Source organism: Drosophila serrata, unplaced genomic scaffold (genome assembly GCF_035046125.1).
Source record: "Drosophila serrata isolate PLE 108 unplaced genomic scaffold, ASM3504612v1 contig_88, whole genome shotgun sequence".
In the NCBI taxonomy this organism is placed as follows: Eukaryota; Metazoa; Arthropoda; class Insecta; order Diptera; family Drosophilidae; genus Drosophila; species Drosophila serrata.
Genome location: NW_028256986.1, coordinates 635,792 through 656,335, shown reverse-complemented (window position 1 = coordinate 656,335; position 20,544 = coordinate 635,792). Strand labels below are relative to the sequence as shown.

The 20,544-nt window shown below is 35.3% G+C and overlaps 1 protein-coding gene and 1 long non-coding RNA gene across 35 annotated transcripts in view; one reads left to right on the top strand and one right to left on the bottom strand.

Moving 5' to 3' along the window:
- Positions 1 to 8,274: 8,274 nt before the first annotated feature.
- LOC147644828 (uncharacterized) lies at positions 8,275 to 15,674 on the bottom strand. The gene is made up of 2 exons (XR_015273326.1): positions 8,713 to 15,674; positions 8,275 to 8,648 (listed from the first exon to the last, which is right to left on the bottom strand). It is a non-coding gene; the product is annotated as an uncharacterized LOC147644828 (long non-coding RNA).
- A 35-nt stretch (positions 15,675 to 15,709) lies between these two features.
- Positions 15,710 to 20,544, top strand: part of LOC110177636 (chromatin remodeler ATRX homolog) — a 597,323-nt gene continuing 592,488 nt past the window's right edge. For 20 of the 34 annotated variants that reach the window (XR_015273279.1, XR_015273290.1, XR_015273287.1 and 17 more), the window contains exon 1: positions 15,756 to 15,921. The gene's annotated coding sequence lies outside the window, so the exon portion shown is untranslated. Of the gene's footprint in view, positions 15,941 to 20,452; positions 20,495 to 20,544 lie in introns of those variants that run through there. The other 14 variants (XR_015273298.1, XM_086840167.1, XM_020943797.2 and 11 more) reach the window with 10 other exon arrangements.

Here is a 20,544-nt window from a genome sequence, read left to right as displayed (position 1 = left end):
GAGTGTGCACTCATTGACTTTCATATGTACAACTCTATACCCAATGTTGATATAAATAATAATCTATTTCATATTGGTGATAAAGTTATTCAACTCCCCATAGGATCATATGAACTCAATGATATTTATGATTTACTAAAAAATAAACTAAAAGATTATGATCTTGAGAAAACATTTCAAATGGAAAGTAATAATAACACACTTCAAGTTCATATTACAACTACCAAGGAACCTATTTATTTTAATAGAAACAACTCCATTGGACAATTGCTTGGTTTCAAAAAAAAAAAAAAATAATCAACCCCGACCTAAAAAAAATATATATATCAGATCTACCTGTTAACATTTTAAAAATAAACACAATACGCTTAGTATGTAATATTGTGAGCGGATCATATATTGATAGTAGACAAGATCATTCATTGTACGAATTCGGAATTAATGTTCCATCGGGCTATAAAATGAATATCACACCACACAATCTCATTTACTTGCCAGTCAACACTAGAGAAATAAGTACACTCTCTATACACATAACTGATCAGAACGGTGAACTTATTAATTTACGCGGTGAAAACTATACAATTCGTTTACATTTAAGACTAATACAATGATTATAGATAATAAAAGAGGTGATACTTATCATCATCAGCACAATTTAAAACATAAAGTTATAGGAAGAGGATCGAAAGTAAAAAGACATACACTTACATCTAAAAACAAGTTAATTCTTAAATCATTAGGCTTCAAAGTACGAGTTTAACTAAAGTTATGGGGTTGAATGAAATATTGGTAGTACGAGAAAAACCTTTCTCTGACGATAGTATATTGAAGAAAGAATATCTCAGTTATTCACCGTATCAACAATCATTTAAACCGAATGATGAGATAAGAATTACAATTCAAAATCAAGATTTATATGTACTCCCCCATGAGAGTCTTCTAAATTTTCAAGGAGATATTACCCTAATTAAGGAAGGAGGAGCGGTAGAAACTCAAAATGTTATTGGGAGGATGAGAAATAATTACATGGCATACTTCTTAGATGAAATAAACTATGAAATAAATGGTGTTGAGATAGATAGAACAAGGTTTAGTGGTATTACTTCTACAATAAAAAACTTTGTTTCTTTAAATCAATTTGAAAGCAAGAGACTTTACAATTCTGGATGGAGTGGAGAATCCCATTTCAATTTAAGCCCTAACTTTAACTTTTCAATACCCCTTAAAAATCTACTTGGATTTGCTGAAGATTTCAAAAAAGTTTTATTAAATTGTAAACATGAACTAGTACTATTGATATCAAAAAATTTAAATGATGTACTTGAGGAGGATAAAATTGATAATGCACAAAGAGTCGGAAAATATCATCTCAATATGACTAATATTACATGGAAAATTCCTCATATAACACCCAGTGATTCAACGAAAATTAAAATGTATGATATTATAAAAAGTGGATCCACTCTACCGATTGCATTCCGCAGTTGGGATACATACATTAATCCTAAACTAAGTAACGGAACACATCATGTTTGGAATGTTAAATTAGCTGCTAACCGTGAACGTCCACGATTTGCTTTAATTGCATTTAAAGATAATCACCATCTGATTACAAACAATTTAAGAAATCTAAAGGTCTATTTAAACTCTGAAACATATCCCTACGATGACTTGAATTTGGACTTTGAGAAAGAACGATTTGCTCACCTATATGAAATGTATTGCAAGTCTCAAACTAGCTACTATAATCGAAGTGAATCTCCTTTACTATCACCTGCAGATTTTAAAACTAAAGCTCCTATTATCGTAATAGACTTATCATATCAAAATGAAATGGTTAAATCAGGACCCATTGATGTTAGGATTTCAAATGAACTTAGCAAGCCCGCCACCGAAAGTGTTCAAGTATATTGCGTGCTGATACATGATCGTTTAGTTGAATATAACCCGTTGAATGGTCTAGTTCAGCGGATTGTCTAACAATCAATCAATCATGAGTGAAGACATTGTTGCAATTGATGTTCAAGGATTTCAAGGAAATAATAATAAATTTATTCTAAAAGAAATTGGGGTCGTATTCAAAAACGAAACAATTTTGAACGCTAATTTTCTCATACACTCTCCGCATGATTTTATTGAATTGAATAAAAAATGTAGAAAAACAGCTACTTGGTTAACAAAAAAACATCATAAAATTTATTGGAACGATGAAGTATACTTTTTCAAAAAAACACAAATATATTTAAGAGAAATAATTAGAAAAAAGGAAATAATTTGTAAGGGATATCAAAAATATACAAAAATTTCTAGAAATTGATGATGTAATTAACATTGATGAAATTGGATGCCCCTCTCTAAAAATAATGGATGGAAACCACTTCCCATATTTTTCATTACATGCTCGAGATGGTGTCTGCTCACTCAACAATGCTCATAAAATCGTAAACTTTTACGCACAAGAAAACTGCTAACAACAACAACAACTTTTCAACATTCATTCTTTCATTCACAATTTCAGAGTCGAGAAAAGAAGTTTACGAAATGTCGGATTCTAATAACAATCTTAAGATACTGAATTATTCTTCCTTAATAAATAAAATTAAATTATTAATTTATTTATTAATACATTTGGAAATATGATTTCAAAAGAGGACTTGAAATTACTGCTGGAGTCAAGAAACATGTTCATGAGTATTGACGGGAAGGAGTTTATAAAAACAACATTTGGAGAACATTTAAATTTATGTAAATTTTCTAATGATAATATAGAAACGTGTGCTTGTTTTCATTTTGTAATTCAACAATATAAAGTTAGAAAATTAATTTCATCATATATTGAAATTCTAAAATAAAGATAAAAAAAAAAAACAAAATCTGTGGTTTTGAATTCGTTTTCGAGGGTGGGTCTATCAACAGCCGTTGCATTTTTAACATCTGTTTTCTAAGTATAATACAAAGATTTATATCCAGCAGACTTTAGTTTAAGATAAACATTCAGCCTATTACGTTGAAAAAAAAAAAAAAAAATGATTTCCTCAAAAATTTAAGATTTTTTAAAGGAGCATGGGAGTTAGATCTTCAAGGAACATGTTTCGAAGTTGAAATCATTTCATACATTTTTTAAAGATGTTGAAGCCACCCCCGTAATTCATTCCAAGTATGGGGAGCACCTATCATCCTGTGCATGTGCATATGATGATTGTAAAGTCGGACCTGACACCTGCAGGTGTATGCATGTTGAAAAGAAAGAAGAAGATGCCTTAAAACTGATGGAACGATACATTAAATTGTTTAAAAAACTCAATGGAAACTAATGTAACACGAATATGATGAAATAAAAACGTATTTGACTAAATAAACGATCTCATTTGTTTTTGTGTATATTCTGTTAGGAACCACCACCACCACCACCACAACCACCCCCCTCCCTCTCCCTTAACTTAATACAAGTTAGAAGCACCATACTTTAGATATTCACGCACACTTTCCCATCTAATGCTCGCTAATGCTCGCTAAAGAGGGGGAAGTTCTCGAAGTTCTCACTACAGACAGACAGGTTACACTAACAGATATCATCTACAACCCTAATTGAATCAACAAAACGGACACGCATAATAAAACAACTTCCCCCTCCTCCTCCTCCTACTACTCAACCTAAATATCGTTTTACAAATTCGTACGCATCACAAACCACCCCTCTCTCACACTCCTACACTCCCTATTCGGCTAAAGATCACTCTAAACAACCACACATTTTTACGCATGAGAAAACACCCCTCACACACACACACCTTTGGAGTGAGAAAAAAACAAGACAAGACAAGACATGACAAAACACCTCACCCACTTTCACCATTTCTTTGGGGTGATCCTCACCCTCCCACACCCTTTCTAACTTAATTAAGTGACCTTTTTATGCTAATTAGGTCATTAAGACACCTGTGTGCAACCATACGTGACTTTTTAGGGTCACCCCCACACCCTTTCTAACTTATTAAAGTGACCTTTTTATGCTAATTAGGTCATTAAGACACCTGTGTGCAGCCATGCGTGACTAATTAGGGTCACCCCCACCCCCTTTTTTGACATTGATTTATTACTTTTGAGCCAGGTTCCGTATTATCCTACTACTAATGGTCCTCTGTAAAATGCTGGCTGCATTTTTTAGACCAAAATCCATTTTGACCCATCTTTTTAATTTATATTTCCCCCCCCCCCATTTAACGAAAATGAGGTCTTCTCCCTGTCGCGCTCGGCGAGCATGAGTTGGCGGTAGCGGAGGTACAGAGTTGAGAAAACCTTTGCTTTGCCGAGGATACCCAATATAATCGAGATATTTGCCGTGGGATATCGGACACTGTTCTTTCATTTAATTTACGAAAGTCGATGACACGTCGCATTTTCTTGTTGCCAAGCTCATCGTTTCGTTTCCTTCTCTACCATCCATATTGGGAGTTTGCGCTCTCTGTATTCTTGGATCCTTGCAATTAAAGTTACAATGGTATACTTGTGCCAAAGCGAGCGCTGACATCATATCTTTCGGCTTTGCCGAGAATTGCTGGCTGTTAAGCTGCGCCTAAGTCATGAGATGAATACTCGTAAGGCATCATCCTGGAATTTAACTTGGGTTTCCGCAAATTTGGGCAGGCATTTGACGGCATCCAGCGGCTCATTATAAGCGAAGTCGTTTTTTGTTTCGTTGATCTTAAAAAAGTGAGGGACTCGCGGGGAGCGCCGTGTGGAGACGATAAACAACTAAAACTGTCGCGGGGTTTATTCAAAGAATTCGAGTACAAGCAAAGAGACAAATAAAAGCGGAATTAAATGCACACAATTAAACAAAGCAATAAATCGGTGTTTTTATTAGTAAAGTTCAATAAGTTTTGAGTTCGCATAAGCGACTTATTTTTCGGCAGCTCTTTGGCTGATATATTTAAATTTTTTTTATTATTATATCCATAGATTTTTTTTTAACTTTTTAATAACCATATATTTATTTAGATATTTGAATGGAGCTACAGAAAGTTTTTTTTAGCAGTGTATATATTTAATTACAAAAGCAGATTTTGGGAAAATAGCTTAGCTTATAATGGAGCTTGTGTTCTTTATTGACTGAACTGAACTTAAAAGCTAACAAAAATTAGCTTTATAGCGGCCTCGAGTTTTCCGGCTAAGCAGCAGTTTGCCCGGAGCTGGTCATCGGACGATCGTTCATTGCCGTTGCCCGATTAACTTAGTTAATTTATATATTTTTTTTTTTTTTTTTTTTTTCTTTATTATTTATTTACAATCTGTCTAATTAACAATAGGTAAATTTTATGAGGAGTGTTAAGCTAACAGAAATAGCAGTTCTCCAGTGAGCTCTGCTATTATATATTTTACATATTTACAGTAGTTTAATTTATCTGTCGGGGAGATCGAGAATGTGGTATCTTTTCAGTCTTCTTACTGTTAAACTATTGTCCACTAGATTTAAGGCTAAATTGTTTTCATGGTTATGGAGTCTGTCGATGTATTTTTTACTGATTTTATTTATTTCTTCTTTTATGGTTGGGATGTTGAGGTCTTTGTGGATGTTTGCATTAGTTACGTAGAAGGGAGCATTGACAATTTGTCTCAAAGTTTTGGATTGGTAACGCTGAAGAATTTCAATATTTGATTTGCTAGCAGTTCCCCAGAGCTGTAAAGCGTAGGTCCAAACAGGCTTTAGTATGGCTTTGTAGAGGCGGATTTTGTTTTCCAGAGAGGTTTCTGATTTGCGACTTAACAACCAGGACATTTTTAGTGTTTTAAGTCTGAGCTGCTGACACTTTGCTTTGATGTGATTTTTCCATGTTAATCTGCGGTCGAGATGCATCCCGAGGTACTTCACACATGTAGTTTGTGGAATTGGTGAGCCGTTAAGTGCAACATTAGGGCAGCTGCCTGGTCTTAATGAAAAAGTGATTTGGACGGATTTTAGGGAGTTGATTTTAATTTTCCATCGAAGAAACCAGTCTTCAATTAAGCTTAGCTCACGCTGCAGGAGTTCAGACGCTTCATTTTTGGATGTGCTTGTAGCCAAAACGGCTGTATCATCAGCATATGTTGCTACAGTGCATGTGTTTGTACCTGGCATGTCAGCCGTGTATAGGGTGTACAGAATTGGCCCCAGTACGCTTCCTTGTGGGACGCCTGCGTTAATGCAGTTTAGCGTTGATGAGTCGCTTTTCTGCTGCACGTAAAAGCATCTTTTAGTCAGATATGACTTGATTAATAGATAGTATGGGGCAGGTAGCCATTTCTTTATCTTGTACAATAAACCATTGTGCCAGACTCGATCGAACGCTTGTTGTACATCAAGAAACGCAGCAGTGCAGTATTTTTTGTTTTCAAATGCAGAGACTATATCATTAATGACCCTGTGACATTGCTCAGGTGTCCCGTGACCTCTCCTGAATCCAAATTGATATTCAGGAATGATGGAAAGCTCGTCCAAAATTGGCAACATTCTCTTCAATAGTATTTTTTCAAATACTTTCGAGAATATTGTCAACAGACTAATGGGACGGTATGAGGTCAGTTCTGTTTCTGTTTTGAGTGGCTTTAGGATCATAATGATCTCTGCGCATTTCCATTGACTTGGAAAGTGATCTAGTCTGAGAATTGCATTATATATGAGAGTGAGAAGTCGAATGCATTTTGGTGGTAAAGTTTTTAGGGTGATGCCGTCTATTTTGTCAGGGCCTGGTGTTTTTTTGTTGTTCAAGCATTTGATTTCTGTCACAACTTCTTCATACTTAATGCTTTTGATAGGCAAGCTCATTTGACAGGGTGACTCAAGAAAGTTTTCGATTTCAGTCTCTGTTATTGGGTTATTGATGTCGTTTGGCTGAAACACGGAATGCAGATGTTGGGCAAATGCTTCCGCTTGTTCTTTATCAGACCTGCACCATCTTCCATTGCCTTTACGAATGTTTACGTTTCTTTTAGTTGGTCTCTTTAGGTATTTGGTCGCCCTCCATAGGTTGTGTTCGTTGTTGCAGGAGTTTGGGTCAAGGTTTCTCAAATACGCAGCTAGAGATTCATTGCGTAAGTTCGACAGCAGTTGTCTAAGCTCAGATGCAGCCTTGTTGTATAATCTTTTATCAGCAGGGTAGTGAGTTTCTTGCCAGCGTTTTCGCAGATTTCTTTTATTTTGTATTTTTTGTCGAAGTTCGGTTGAAAGGTACAATTGATTTGGTTGTTGAAGATTAGGAGCATGATTCGTGTTTCTATAGCTCGCTTTATGAATTGTATTTGTGAAAAGCTCCACAGCATAGTCTATCTCTTCTCCTGTTTTTAACGAAATGTCCAGGCTTACAGCTGAGTCCAAATAGCTTTTAAATGCGTTAATGTCTGTAGAGGCTGTAATGACTTTATAGGGCTTTTCCAGCATATGGGCTATTGTGCTGTATGTTGCTATTATTGGAGAATGATCTGAGTTAAGGTCGAAGTTTTCCATTACACGCATGTGTGATTGTGGAATTCCAGAGAATATTACGAAGTCCATTAGATCTGGAATTTTTTGATTATCTGTTGGCCAGTATGTAGGCTTTCCAGTTGACAATGTGGTAATATTATTGTTTCGTATGCATTTGTATAGCTCCGATCCTTTCGGGTTTGTCAGTCTGGATCCCCACCATGGATGTTTGGCATTGAAGTCGCCTCCCACAATGAACTTTGTTCCCAGTCTTTCGAAAAAGTTTTTAAAATCCGGTTCTTTTATTGAGAATCTTGGTGGGAGATAAATCGCTGTTACTGATACGTCAGCATGCATACATTTTATCTCAATTGTCGCAGCCTGTATGGCATTTTCTCTAGTACTGTCCATGATTTTAAATTTAAGGCCGCGCTTGACAATAATTGCGGCACCTCCATGAGCTCTATCTGACGGATGGTCAGCTCTTACTGTATCGTATCCAGTAATTTGAAAATAAGATTTGCTAGTGAAGTGTGTTTCTGAAATGAGCATGACGTCGATGGCATTTGTTTTTAAAAATAAAGTTATTTCATTTAAATGATTGGAAAGCCCGTTGGCATTCCATATTCCTAAGTTTAGATTTACTTGCATAACTTATTTACAAGTAACATTATCATGTTAAGTAAATTATTTGTTAGCTCGAATTGTTTCTCTAGAAGCTGTTCTATTTTTTCTAGAGACGCGTTCGAGACGCTATTTCCTGCAGCAACTTGAGCGTATGATTGGAAGTCTTTGGGTTGTTGTGTCGAATTACTAAACGGAGCAAATGATTGAGATGTACCAAGGTCATTTTTATTATTGTTATCTTTGGTGTTTTTCAGGTGGTTGAGTCCGCTTACAAATTTTTTTGATATAAGTTCCTGATAGACTTTGCACCCTTTGTAGCTAGCAGCATGATCTTCTTTGCAGTTGGCACATTTTGCTGGTTGCTCTTTATCTTTTGGACAAATGTTGCTGGGGTGGTTAGAAGAACATTTCACGCACCTGTGAGTTTTGGCACAATATGACTTTGTGTGTCCAAATTCCTGGCATCGATAGCACTGAACGATCTCTTTAGTTTTGCGGGGAGGTTCTATGTTAACAACAGCGTTACCAATATATTTAACTTTGTAAATGTCTAAGTTCTTATTGTTGGGCTCAATATCTAAGAAGAACAGATTCAATGGCTCTTTAGTTACACGACTTTTGATATTGCTAATGTTTCTTACAGTGTGGCCTTTGGACTGTACATCTTGTTTAATTAAATCGATATCCGTAGAGAAGTGCAAGTTCTTAATAACGACTCTGAATGCCCTTTCTTGTTTAAGCTGGTATGTGTGGAATTTGACAAGGTCTGTAGTAAGGGTTTTAACAAGTTTCCTGTATTCTTCAATGGTCTTTACCATTACTCTCACATGACCATCGCGTTGTACTTTATAAAAGAAGAGCTCTTTTTTAGTTTTAGACTCGAGATAAGCTAGCATTCCTTTAATATCGTTGACTTCAGATAGGAATATAGGTGGTGGCTTGGCAGATTCATCTAAGGTGTCTTCAGTTATTATATCCAGTGTTTCAGTTTCGTCTTCATTTCCGTTATTTGGCGTGCTGTCGCTTAGGAGAGAGAATTGATTGGTGCTGGTGCTGGGAGCAAAGTCCAGAGCGATTTTTTTCTTTAGCAATATTGGAGAGTCTTGATTTGGTCTCTTGATTGCCTTGGGTTTCGGTTTTACACTCTGCCAGCTCCAAACCTTTTTGTCGTCTTCGTCGTCGTTCATGGTAACAACAACACTTTCTTGATGCTTATCAGCAACCACTGATTTGTTTTGTTTTGTGTTTATAGTTGAATTTATTATTTTATTATTTTTTTTTTTTTTTTTTTTGTTTAGAGTTTGGAGAAGTAGACGTCAGCTCTTGACAGTAGAGGCAAAGCCAATGAATATCGGATTTAATGAAAATTATTTGTTTTTTGAAATAGTTTATTGGTTGTTCTGTTAAATGAATTAGGTTACTATTATCTTCTTCTGCACTATGTTGAGTAACTTCACTATGCTGATTTTCTTCAATTTTAATTCTTGATAATGCATCGACAACTGAATTTTCTTTCCCTTTAATATAGTCGATTTTAAATTGGTATTCGTTTAACTTGGCTTTCCATCTTTGTAACTTGGCATTTGGTTCTTTTAAAGTATGCAGCCATCTAAGATGTTGATGGTCACTAGCAATGAGAAAATGTCGTCCTAGTAATGTCGAAAAGTTTTAGTGGCCCAAACAATAGCAAGTAATTCCTTTTCGATAGCACTGTAATTTAATTCATGTTCATTAAGTGTTCTGCTAATAAAGGATATAGGATGACCATTTTGAGAAAGTACGGCTCCAAGGGCTAGATTACTGGCATCTGTGGTTAAAGTGATTTTTTTTCGAAATCGGGTAATTGGAGAATTGGTTCTCTAATTATTAATGTTTTAAGTTTTTTGAATGCTTCTATGTAGTCGATATTTTGTGTATCTATTTTTGCTCCTTTTTTTAAACATTTGGTCATTGGTTTTGCTATGTCTGCGTAGTTTGGGATAAATTTACGATAATAACCGGTTAATCCAAGGAAAGCTCTGATCTCTTTTACTTTTGTTGGAATTGGATATGAAACTATGGCTTTAACTTTAAGGGGGTTTGGTTTTATACCATTGGGGGTTACGATGTGACCAAGAAAACTAGCTTCCTTTTTTTTAAATTCACATTTATCTAACTGTAACTTTAAATTTGCTTCTGCAAGTTTGGAAAAAACTAGCTGTAATGAATTCAAATGTTCGGTAAGGGATGTGGAAAAAATTATGATGTCATCTAAATACACTAAACAGTGTTTATTGAGCAACGGTCGAAGGATATTATTCATACACCTTTGAAAAGTAGCAGGTGCATTTCTAAGGCCAAATGGCATTCGAAGGTATTCGTAATGACCGCTTTTGGTGGAGAATGCAGTTTTAGGTATTGCTTCTGAGTCCATTTCTATTTGATGAAATCCCTTTGCCAAATCGATAGTTGTAAAATATTGGCATTTACCTAGTTTACCAAGGATTTCGTCCATGTTTGGTATTGGATATCTGTCGGGAATAGTTATTTCATTTAGCTTTCTATAATCAATTACTACTCTATACTTAATTTTTCCAGATGCATCAGGTTTTTTGGGTACTACCCAGGTAGGAGTATTGTATGGTGAATTAATTTCCCTAATTAATCCCTGATTAAGCATTTCCTGTACTTGGTTATCGACTTCAATTTCGTGCGCTTGAGCAAGTGGGTACTGTTTTGAATAAATTGGGGAGTTATGTGTTGTATTTAGTACGTGTTTAATGGTATTTGTAAATGTTAGATTGTCTCCTTCTTCATATTGAAGATTTTTGAATATATTTAATAAACCTTTCAACCTTGAAGTTTCCTCCTGATTCAGGTGATCTAATCGAAATAATCCAAAATCAATTTTTTTTGTTGATTCCTGAGGTGATTTTTTAATTGGTTCTATTGGCTTTTGGATATAAACATTTTGGTTCTTTTCTTATTTTGAAGTTATTAATTTATATGTTTTATCAAAAAGGGTAACTGTGCTATTTTTGTAATTTATAATTGATTGTGCATTTTTCAACAATTTTCTGCCAATTAGTATATCATAATTATTAGAAAAATTGTGTACATAAAATGGTTCAGTTGTTTTAAAAATACTATTGCTGGGTAACATAATTAAATTGTTCAATGTAATAGGGCCATTTGATGTCAAAACTTCGCATATAAAATTTTGAATAGGAAGACAAAATATATTTTTATTGATCATATTTATTGTGGATCCTGTGTCTATAAGGCAATTGTATGTGCAACCTTTGTATGCTATTTGTATATATTGGTGTTGTCCGGGGCTGTTAACCATTTGGTTTTGAGCTATATAGATTTTGTTCATCTTTATTTTGGGTGTATTGGACCTGTTGTTGCTGTTGTTGTTCATTAATCAACCTATGGTATTGATTGTGGTCATAATACTGTTGTTCATAATAATTAGGTTGTATTTCTTCGTATTCGTGTTCGTGTGCGTCTTGAAATCTCAATTCGTCAATAGACATTTTGGTTTGTTCACTGTCCGATGGTCTTAGTCGTTTGGTAACCGGGAAGTTAGTATTTTTAGATGTAGAGGGTTGTTGTTGTTGAGGGTATGTATTTCCTTTAAAATATGCTGTTTGAGGATTTTGAATTTTATTGGAATATTGTGGAAAAGGATTTTTGTGAGTAAATGGTTGTGTGTTCATGTATTGGTTGGGTCCGAAATGATTTGGCCACATAGTTTGGTTGTAAGGTATCTGTTTTGTATAGGAGGGTCTAAATGATTGCGTGTATTGATTAAAATTAGGTTGGAATGGTTGATAATATTGTGGGTAACTTGGTCGATGTTGGGTTTGTGTATTTGTATTGAATTTGTGTGGTTTAGAATTCTGATTAGGGTTTGAGTTTTTATTACGATTTTCTGGAATTTTATTTAATTCAAAATTAACATGTTCTTCATATATTAGCTCATTTTGTGCGATAGTTATTAATGATCTTAAGTCTTCAATGTCATGATGAGCCAAAATAATGAATAATTGTATTGGTAATTTTCTGATCAATATTTTAATGGAATCTTTAATCGCCTGAATATAAATAAGAAAATCTGGCTGGTTACCTTCTAGATGCAATTTCGAAATTAGTACTTGACGTCATCTTTCTGCTTCTTCGCAGAATGCTCTCAGATTTCCCTTGTAAGGTGTCTCCCTGAAGTTCTCCAGTAGTTTCTAGTTCGGTGTTTGGGGTTTAAATTCTGCAACTAGTCTCGATCTAAGGGTAGGCCAATTTTGCTGTTATTATCTTTTAGGTGCCGTTGGACTTATTGTGTTTTTGTTTTGTTTTGTTCTTCCACTTTTTGTTGGACAACCGAATTGGAATTATAATCCAAGTTGAAATGTTTTAAAACGTTTTGCGTAATTATTGTTCGAGAACTGAATTATAAAATGTAATTTATTTTTCACTCGGGGTTCTTTTTTTCGGATACTTTTTGTATCCTACCGACTGCGCCAGTGAAGTGTTTCTGTTTTGTGAGTCGAACTAATGTCCCGTCAGTTGACTAAGGACATCGCTAAGTTGAATTAATAAAACGAATATTCCGCTTCACGTCTTTATTCAAATGATGGATATTGATTGAAGAATTATATATGTTATTGAGAAGCAGCATTGCCTGCTCCGGATGTGGATTGTTTACATTGGTTCAGCGTGGGATCGCCTACGCTGCAGATTCATATTTCTTGGAACATAACGGAATTTGTGAATATGTCACTATATATATAAAATATATATCATATATAAATACTCTAAATTAAAATATTATATATTTAAAAAATAATCTTTTTTTTAATGTTATTGTTGGGGCAACAAATTTATTTTAAATAAAATCATGTTTAAAAGTTATATTTTTAATAATAATATGTTTTAATCAGACTCTAGCCATCCAAACCGATAATCTCCAACGTGTCAACGCGAATACTTAAATCCTTTAGAACGAGGATAATTCCAATATCCAAAATATGTGATTTGTTTTCAAAATAGAACCGTCCGCTGTGTATATGTAACAGCTTCCTTCTGTCAGAATTGCTTTGCAAAAGGTCATAAAATCTACGATTGTACAAGCGCACACAACTGTACGACATGCCACGGTCGGCATCACACTTTGCTGCATCCAAGCAAATCCCCCAGTTTCCGATTCCTCTTGATGGTTCAAAGATAGTATCACCACCGATCCAAAAAATATCCTCGTTCTCCTCGCAAGTTACTAATTCTCCTACTGCCTTCAATTACTAGGTACCATACCGCGACATCAAGAGCATACGTTCCCGAGGTATTTTGTCCTACCCATGACGAGTCTGCCAAGGAAACCATCTTCTACGGAAGTGCCTCCGTTTTCTTAGACTTAGCGCTGAGAAACGGCTCCAGGCAGTCATCGAAAAGAAATACTGCGTCACCTGCCTGGCCTACCACCATTCCGATGGAGCTAGCCGCACTAACGACGGAAGCCAGTCGCCATCGCTTTCCTGATATTCTTGAAAAGAGCGCTTATTTTCAAGAGGCACTGTGATTTCTCTACCTGTTTCTAAATGTCCCGAACGCTCTCTCTTCCTCTAGGTTTATGTTCTATGTTATTTAGATCCAAAATACCTACAATCCGACGCAAGTTGCGTTATACCTCGAAATATAGTCGTGTTTTAATTATCCGAGTTTATCAGCAAATAGAGCCGGTCCCCTCCAATACAACTTTTATGGCGGGATTTTTAATTTAAAATAAGTTAACGAGCTGACAGTACGAGTGAAAGGCAATGGTCGAGAACAACCTGTTTTATTAAAAATTGCATTCTTTAGTGCGGTATGGAAATTTTTAAAGTGTTTTGCAGCGCGAAAAAGTTGATTCTTTTGAAGTGTGACGGCACTTTTTAATAGTTATTAAGAATTTTTGGAGGTCAAACTTTGTTGACCCGGCTCTTTTACAACACGTTCAACATTTGTTGGCTGGTTTTGGATTAATATTTGTCCCAAAGACGTCTTAGTATGAGAGCAATCAGGATTACGTGCACAAGAAACCCTTTACTGTTTTAATTATATTAACTGTATCAGCTCTTCTAAGCTTCTACACTCATCATTTACGAACATTTTTTTTATGTCGGGATACATAATTTAAAATATGTAAAGGAGCTGCAAGTGTGAGCGAGAGGCAAATGGTCGAAACAGCTTGTTTTATTAAAATTTTTAATCTTTTAATTTTTAATACTAAAAGTGTGGCGTCGGGAAGCCCCTAACACCATGGAACTTTCTTTTTAATTTCGTGTCTCCATAAAGGCCTTTTAAACGGCGCTGACAAACAGCCGTTTTAAACTATATGACCCTTGCTCTCTCTCACTGCTTTAAAACGTAGTTTTACCCATTCCATACCGTACTATAAAGTTTTGCCGTTCCGAAATTTCTTAGGAAATTTTGTTCGTCATCCGTTGTTTATCCAAATTTTATGGATTTGTTTTGGCGATGGTTGCTCTATAATTCTTCTAGTCGTTGAGAATTTAAGCATTCGCTACGAAAATGTAAAAAAAGATGGCAAATATTGAAGACATAAAAATTAATTCCGCATATCTCTGGGTTAAAAAATTGTATATAAACACTTTGGTCCATGACAGAGAATTTCTCGAAAACTGTTTCTGACGATACTGTACGCCGTGTCATTAAAAAGGCTGGATACCAAAATAGAGTCGCTCGTAACAAGCCTCTAATCTTGGAAGTCAATAGGCGAATCGTCTAACTTCTGCAAATGATCATATTACTAAGCCCCTAGATTTCTGGAATAAGGTAATCAGTTTTGGCGAATCGTCTAACTCTTGCAAATGAGCATATTACTATGCCCCTAGATTTCTGGAATAAGGTAATCAAGGGCAAAGTCTTGGTGTGGAGAAAAGCAGAAGAAGAATTCAATAAAGAAAATTTAGTTGGCACGGTAAAGCATGGAAGAAGCTGCAATATGGTGCGGGGATGTATGGCAGAAAGTGGCGTAGGAAAATGTACAATTATCGACCCTGTATTGGACCAAGGTGTCTTTATACATATTTTGACGGACAATTTGCAAGAAAGTGGTGTAAAATATAGATTGGAACATAAATATTGGTTCCAACAGGACAATTAAAAAAAATATATAAGACATTGTTTCATAGATCTAAAAAAAAAACGTCTTGGAAGACAATTTCATAATGAGTATTCTAAAAAAAATGGTGGCTAAAATGTTAATAAATAACTGAAAAGCTTGTGTTAAAAAAATTTTTTTTAAATTATTTTGGGGTTAACGCAGAGATATGAAGGTAGAAAGTATACTAGCCCCAAATTATCTTGATTAGCTAAAACTGTATATATTTCCTAATTCTGCTTGATTTTGAATTTTGTGGGTCTATTCCATTCGACAATTTCCAATTCCACGACATTAAATTCATTTTAATAAAGGGCCAAGCCTGAAAAAGTTGTTAGCTTATTTCGCAGCAACCATTTGAACAAGCTTTGTTTATTTTTGGATGAGCCACGAAGGTTTCAGCGGTTGTTGGATGGAAGATAAAAATGTAGATCTGTGGGAATCAGAGTTTCCCTTCTGTGCAAGATCCCAACTGTTTCACACGGACGGACTGAGAAGACAGTATAATGTGAATAATCTATTAGATAACTAGTGGAAACGCGATAACACTTTGTTTTCAAAGTGTGTTTGTTAGTAAGTTAAGAGGCTTTTTCACGAGCATGTTATTAAAAAAACCAAACAAGCCGTTTGTCAAATGGTATATTTTTTGCTAATGACCTTAGATTTTATTGTTAACTAATAATTTTGAAGGTCACCAACTTCATGAATATATGTATGTATGATATATGTATGTAAGTAGTTACTTGTAAATGCGATAGTCATGAAGAATGACCGTAGTGGCCTGGCAAATAACAATTTGCTCTAAAGAAATCTTTTTATTTTGCAGTTTTATTTACTGTTGCTCACCTCAAATCCGCATTTTTGTTGATATTTTTGAGTTTTATAAATTATGTTTGGTGTTTGTATTTATTTAGCTTTCCCGGTTAATATCCCTTCAGTACCATTCCTTAAGGATTCAGATCTGAGTCAGGTTGGTTTGGAGAGGCCTCCATCCTGAATCATTAGGGAGCTTTCATACAAGCCATCGCAACACATAAACAAAAGTAATGCCTTATTTGTACCTTTAAATTGTTATATCCCTGCAGGGTATTATTATTTCAGTCAAAAGATTGCAACGCAGTGAAGGAGTCACCTCCGACCATATAAAAAAATTATAACTTTTTCAGTTTTCAACAGAATTTTATAAAATTTGAATTTAAGCCATTATTTTTCGATTTTGTGTAAAATTTTATACAAATCGGACTACAATATCATATAGCTGCCATAGGAATGATCGAGAAATTAATACAATTTAAAATAATAGCCTTTTTTATTTTTCAAAAAATTTTCATTAAATTTGAGATAGAGCCCCTTAATATTTTGCTAGAATTTCGGTTTTAATTTTATGAAAATCCGACGACTATATCATAAAGCTGTCATACAAACGATCGTTAGATATAGAGAAAAATTCCAAAATGTGAATGTAAAACTGTAAATATAATATGTATAAGTGAATGAAATGAAAGCAGGCTTTCTAAAATAAATATACATATATAATAAATATTGTATTAATTTCTAGTGATCGCAGTTTTATCTGCAATATATATAATTAATATTGTATTAATTCCTGGTGATCGCTGTTTTATCTGCAAGGGTATAAACTTTGGCGTGGCGAAAGATATAAATATATAAAAATAATTTTGTACTGGTTTTCTTATAAAAGGAAACTTAATGCCCCATTCACCTGTGACTCCGAGAGTATACTCCTTATTGCGCAAGGCTTTCTTAATCGTGGATAGTAAAGAATGTAGTGTCGTCTCCACAGATTTCCCTTTTGTGTAGGCATTCTGGTTAGTTAAAATTATACTTATAGGTCTGTAATCCTTGGGGCTCACATGACTCATTTTCCTGGTTTCCGCAGGAAGACTATCCGAAAGGTCCTCTATTGAATAAGGACACAGCCCTTGCTTAAGCAAGCTTTATATATTGCATAGCACCATTGAGTGATCACTGCATTGGTCACCTGTAGCATAGCTGTAAATATATTTTAGTCCTAGCGCTTTTATCCCCGCAATCCACGGTCTGTCGTTACATTTGAGCTGATTCTGTATATTGGGCTGCTGCCATAACAACTTCCGGAGTCCAGCCTTTTTTGGGGCCGTATCTATATTAAACCTGTAGGTTCTTCGAGAGCTTCTTTACGCCCTGCGTTTTGTAATTCATCAGTAGGATTTTATGTTCCTTGTTGCCTATATCATAGTTAGTCTGCTTGCCGATTGAGAAACCCAGGATGCGTTTACCTTTTTGAACGCACCTTCTATGTATTTCTCGTAGTTGAATGATTCCGTGACTCACTCCTTATAGTTCCGTCTTAGTTGATCGACCTTTCCGCTAGGTCCTTTCTGTGTATGACCATTAGACTGTCCGTCGTTTTAAGAATGAATGAAGTTAGGCTAATAATTCTATAGTTCTTATATGTCGCCCCCTGTCGGGTTTATTATATAAATGGCTTACGATATAAATATCAGTATGTATATTAGTTTAGTGTCTACTCGTTTCAGGACTTCTCGGACTCTGAGCTTTCTCGCATATTCCTTGGAAAGTGCGTGTCTGTTAGAACTTTTAGGGATGCCTCAACTGACGTGGTTGACGTACCGTCAGGTTTCTTTGTTATGGATTGGCTTGTATACCCTTCAGCAAAAAATCTACTCCGTCTTCCCGTATCATTAATGACTTCTATTGATTCACGCTAACTTTTCCAGGGTTCTCACTTAGCTTCATATACTGTATTTTTGAACGCATAACTAGTTTTGAAGGAGTTCTTGAGTTCACCCAGCTCCTTATTCCACAATCGTGGTGGTCCATTAAATTGCTTCGTTAAGAATGACACTTATCATGTGTAATTGTCCTCCATGTGTATACACAATCTTTTATAAGTCATTAGTTATGGTTTTCGATATTCATAAGTTTGCATTGATTGCGTTCAGCAGAACAACCAGATCAATGATTACTGGTCCATCACAGATCCATCACTGATCAGTGATCATGTTGTTTTTCTGGATGCAACCACTTATTTTATTGGATGCAGCATGTGGTGTCGCTTAAGAGCTAATAGAGGCAAAGTCTCGTAGATGAGCTGCAATCAGCCGGCTTCAAATGTATTTGCTATATTTTCCTAGTCTTACCAGGAGGAGGGGATAGGTCGGTCGCCATGTCAGCCAATTTGGCCTCTTCTCTGCCAGCAGGAATTCGCTTTCAGTGAGCCTATTCACTAGCCAGAAATTACCTGCCCACTTTGCTAAGCTTCTTCGTCCGGTTGACGAAGAATGTCGTTCTGGCGTCCCTGACCCTCATGGGAATATAAGATAAGGACCCTTTGCGTCCTGTCATTCAGATAACTTGAGATCCAACTAAGAAGATCAACTGGAAATCCCATCAAATCGAGTTCCTAACAAGAAGAGAATGGTTTAAAGATTCAAATGCTTTACTGAAGTCAGTATATATTACATATGTTTGAAACTTATGGGAGCATTTTATAAAATTGGAAGAGAGGTTGGATGTTGTTGATCTTCGTTTAATAAATCCATGTTGTCATAGTGTTGCAAACGAGGGGTAATTGGGTTTTTGAAAAGTTTTAGGATGGCGGTAATGTTTTATACTCTAAAAAAAATTCCTAAACGATAAGTGTAATTTACAAACGTTGACAAAGTTATTTAAATATATTTAAATTATAACTTTAAATTTACAATCCGCTATATACAATAAAATATAAACTTAAGTAAATAGCTTAAATATACCTTCTTACCAGCTATATTTAAGGAAAATACAATAATGATGGCTATAAGAGGTTCTAGAATTCGGGAGTCTGAAAAAATGCAATCAATTTGAGTAAGTTGTTTGGCCATTAAAGAATCATTCACTGAAAAATGGTTTTATCCATTAAAATTTGATCCTAGAACATCGCTCGTTGAAGATCTGCAGATATTACAACATTTCGAAATCTTGTAATAGAAAAAATTTTGTCCCATAGCGATTGACCTGTATTCAGCAGTCGAGCCACCCTTGGAAAGTTCCCAGACGTCTTAATATGATAGCCTTTTGGAATACCTGTACAAGGAACTCAGATGGTTCGATACGTATGAAGCTGGCAATGGCATTCAACATGGTCTACGATGTCTACCTGGGAAATGTTTTTCGTTTAATAATCTGTTCCAGGAGCATCGAGATTACTAAAAGTGTGCCGTCAGGAATCTCTTAACGCCTTCCAAATTTATAGTATTTTTAGTATCCATGCAGGCCTTGAAAACGGCGCTGACGAACAGCTGTTTTCAACTATTTACCTCTCGCTCTCTCTCACTGCTTAAAAACATTGTTTTACATTCTTCATACCGTGCTTCCTGGGGAAGAGTCCAGGTTTCAACAAAACATAAGAAGCTAAGAGAAGAAATAATTTTATCGTTAGCAATATCTTCGCGATGAGCGCGAAGAGACACAACATTGTGGTAATATATTGAAATGGCATGATCCACATTGATCAACAATTCGTATTGCGTAGTGAAGCTCGCTCCTTGCTTTTATGTATAGTTATAGCCTCAGCAGGAACAACAGGAAATTGCTTTCGATTAGCCAAAAAATGTGCCGAGCTTCCACATTGAAAAATTTGAGTTGTTTTTTTAATTGCAGTCCAATCTGTGTGATCATTTTTCCGTTCTATTGAGCTGGCCATGGCACCAACTGTAGGATCGGAAAACTTAATGCAATGTTTTGTTACTACTGTAGCCTTGTTAACTATGCAGTTGTCGATTTGTTGCCCCGTTTAGCAGTCCATCATTTGTGTCTTTTTTTTAGGTTTTGCATATATGGCAGTCTGGGTTTCGGGCATTTTCATATTTTGGGCATTTCTTAGATTATTTTTATGTTTCTTTGATCCAAATATCTGACGTTTTGATCCGAATATCAAGATTTCGTTCATAATAACTAATTGGAGGTCAATTAGCATACAATGAATCGTTTTTAAAGAGTCATTGCTTAAGAGTCTTAAGAGAATCGATGTTTGATTCACTGAAACTGAAAAAAACGGAAAGAAGCGTAAGTCTTCCAGTATTACCAAGTAAGACCTTTGTAAAATCGGTTGCTCCTGGTAGCTTGTTAAATCGCTAAGTTATAGACTAATAAATTGTTGAAATCAGTCTGCTTTTGCCAACTCTAGCTCCTTCCCCCAACATGTTCATAAAATGTTTTTTTTGGATTACATTACAGTTAAGCGTCCTGGAAAGTGAGCATAGGTTGCCATTAGTACTAACGGGGTAAGTCTAGTAAGTTGAAGTTCGCTATCTTCTGTGTTATTATAGCATTG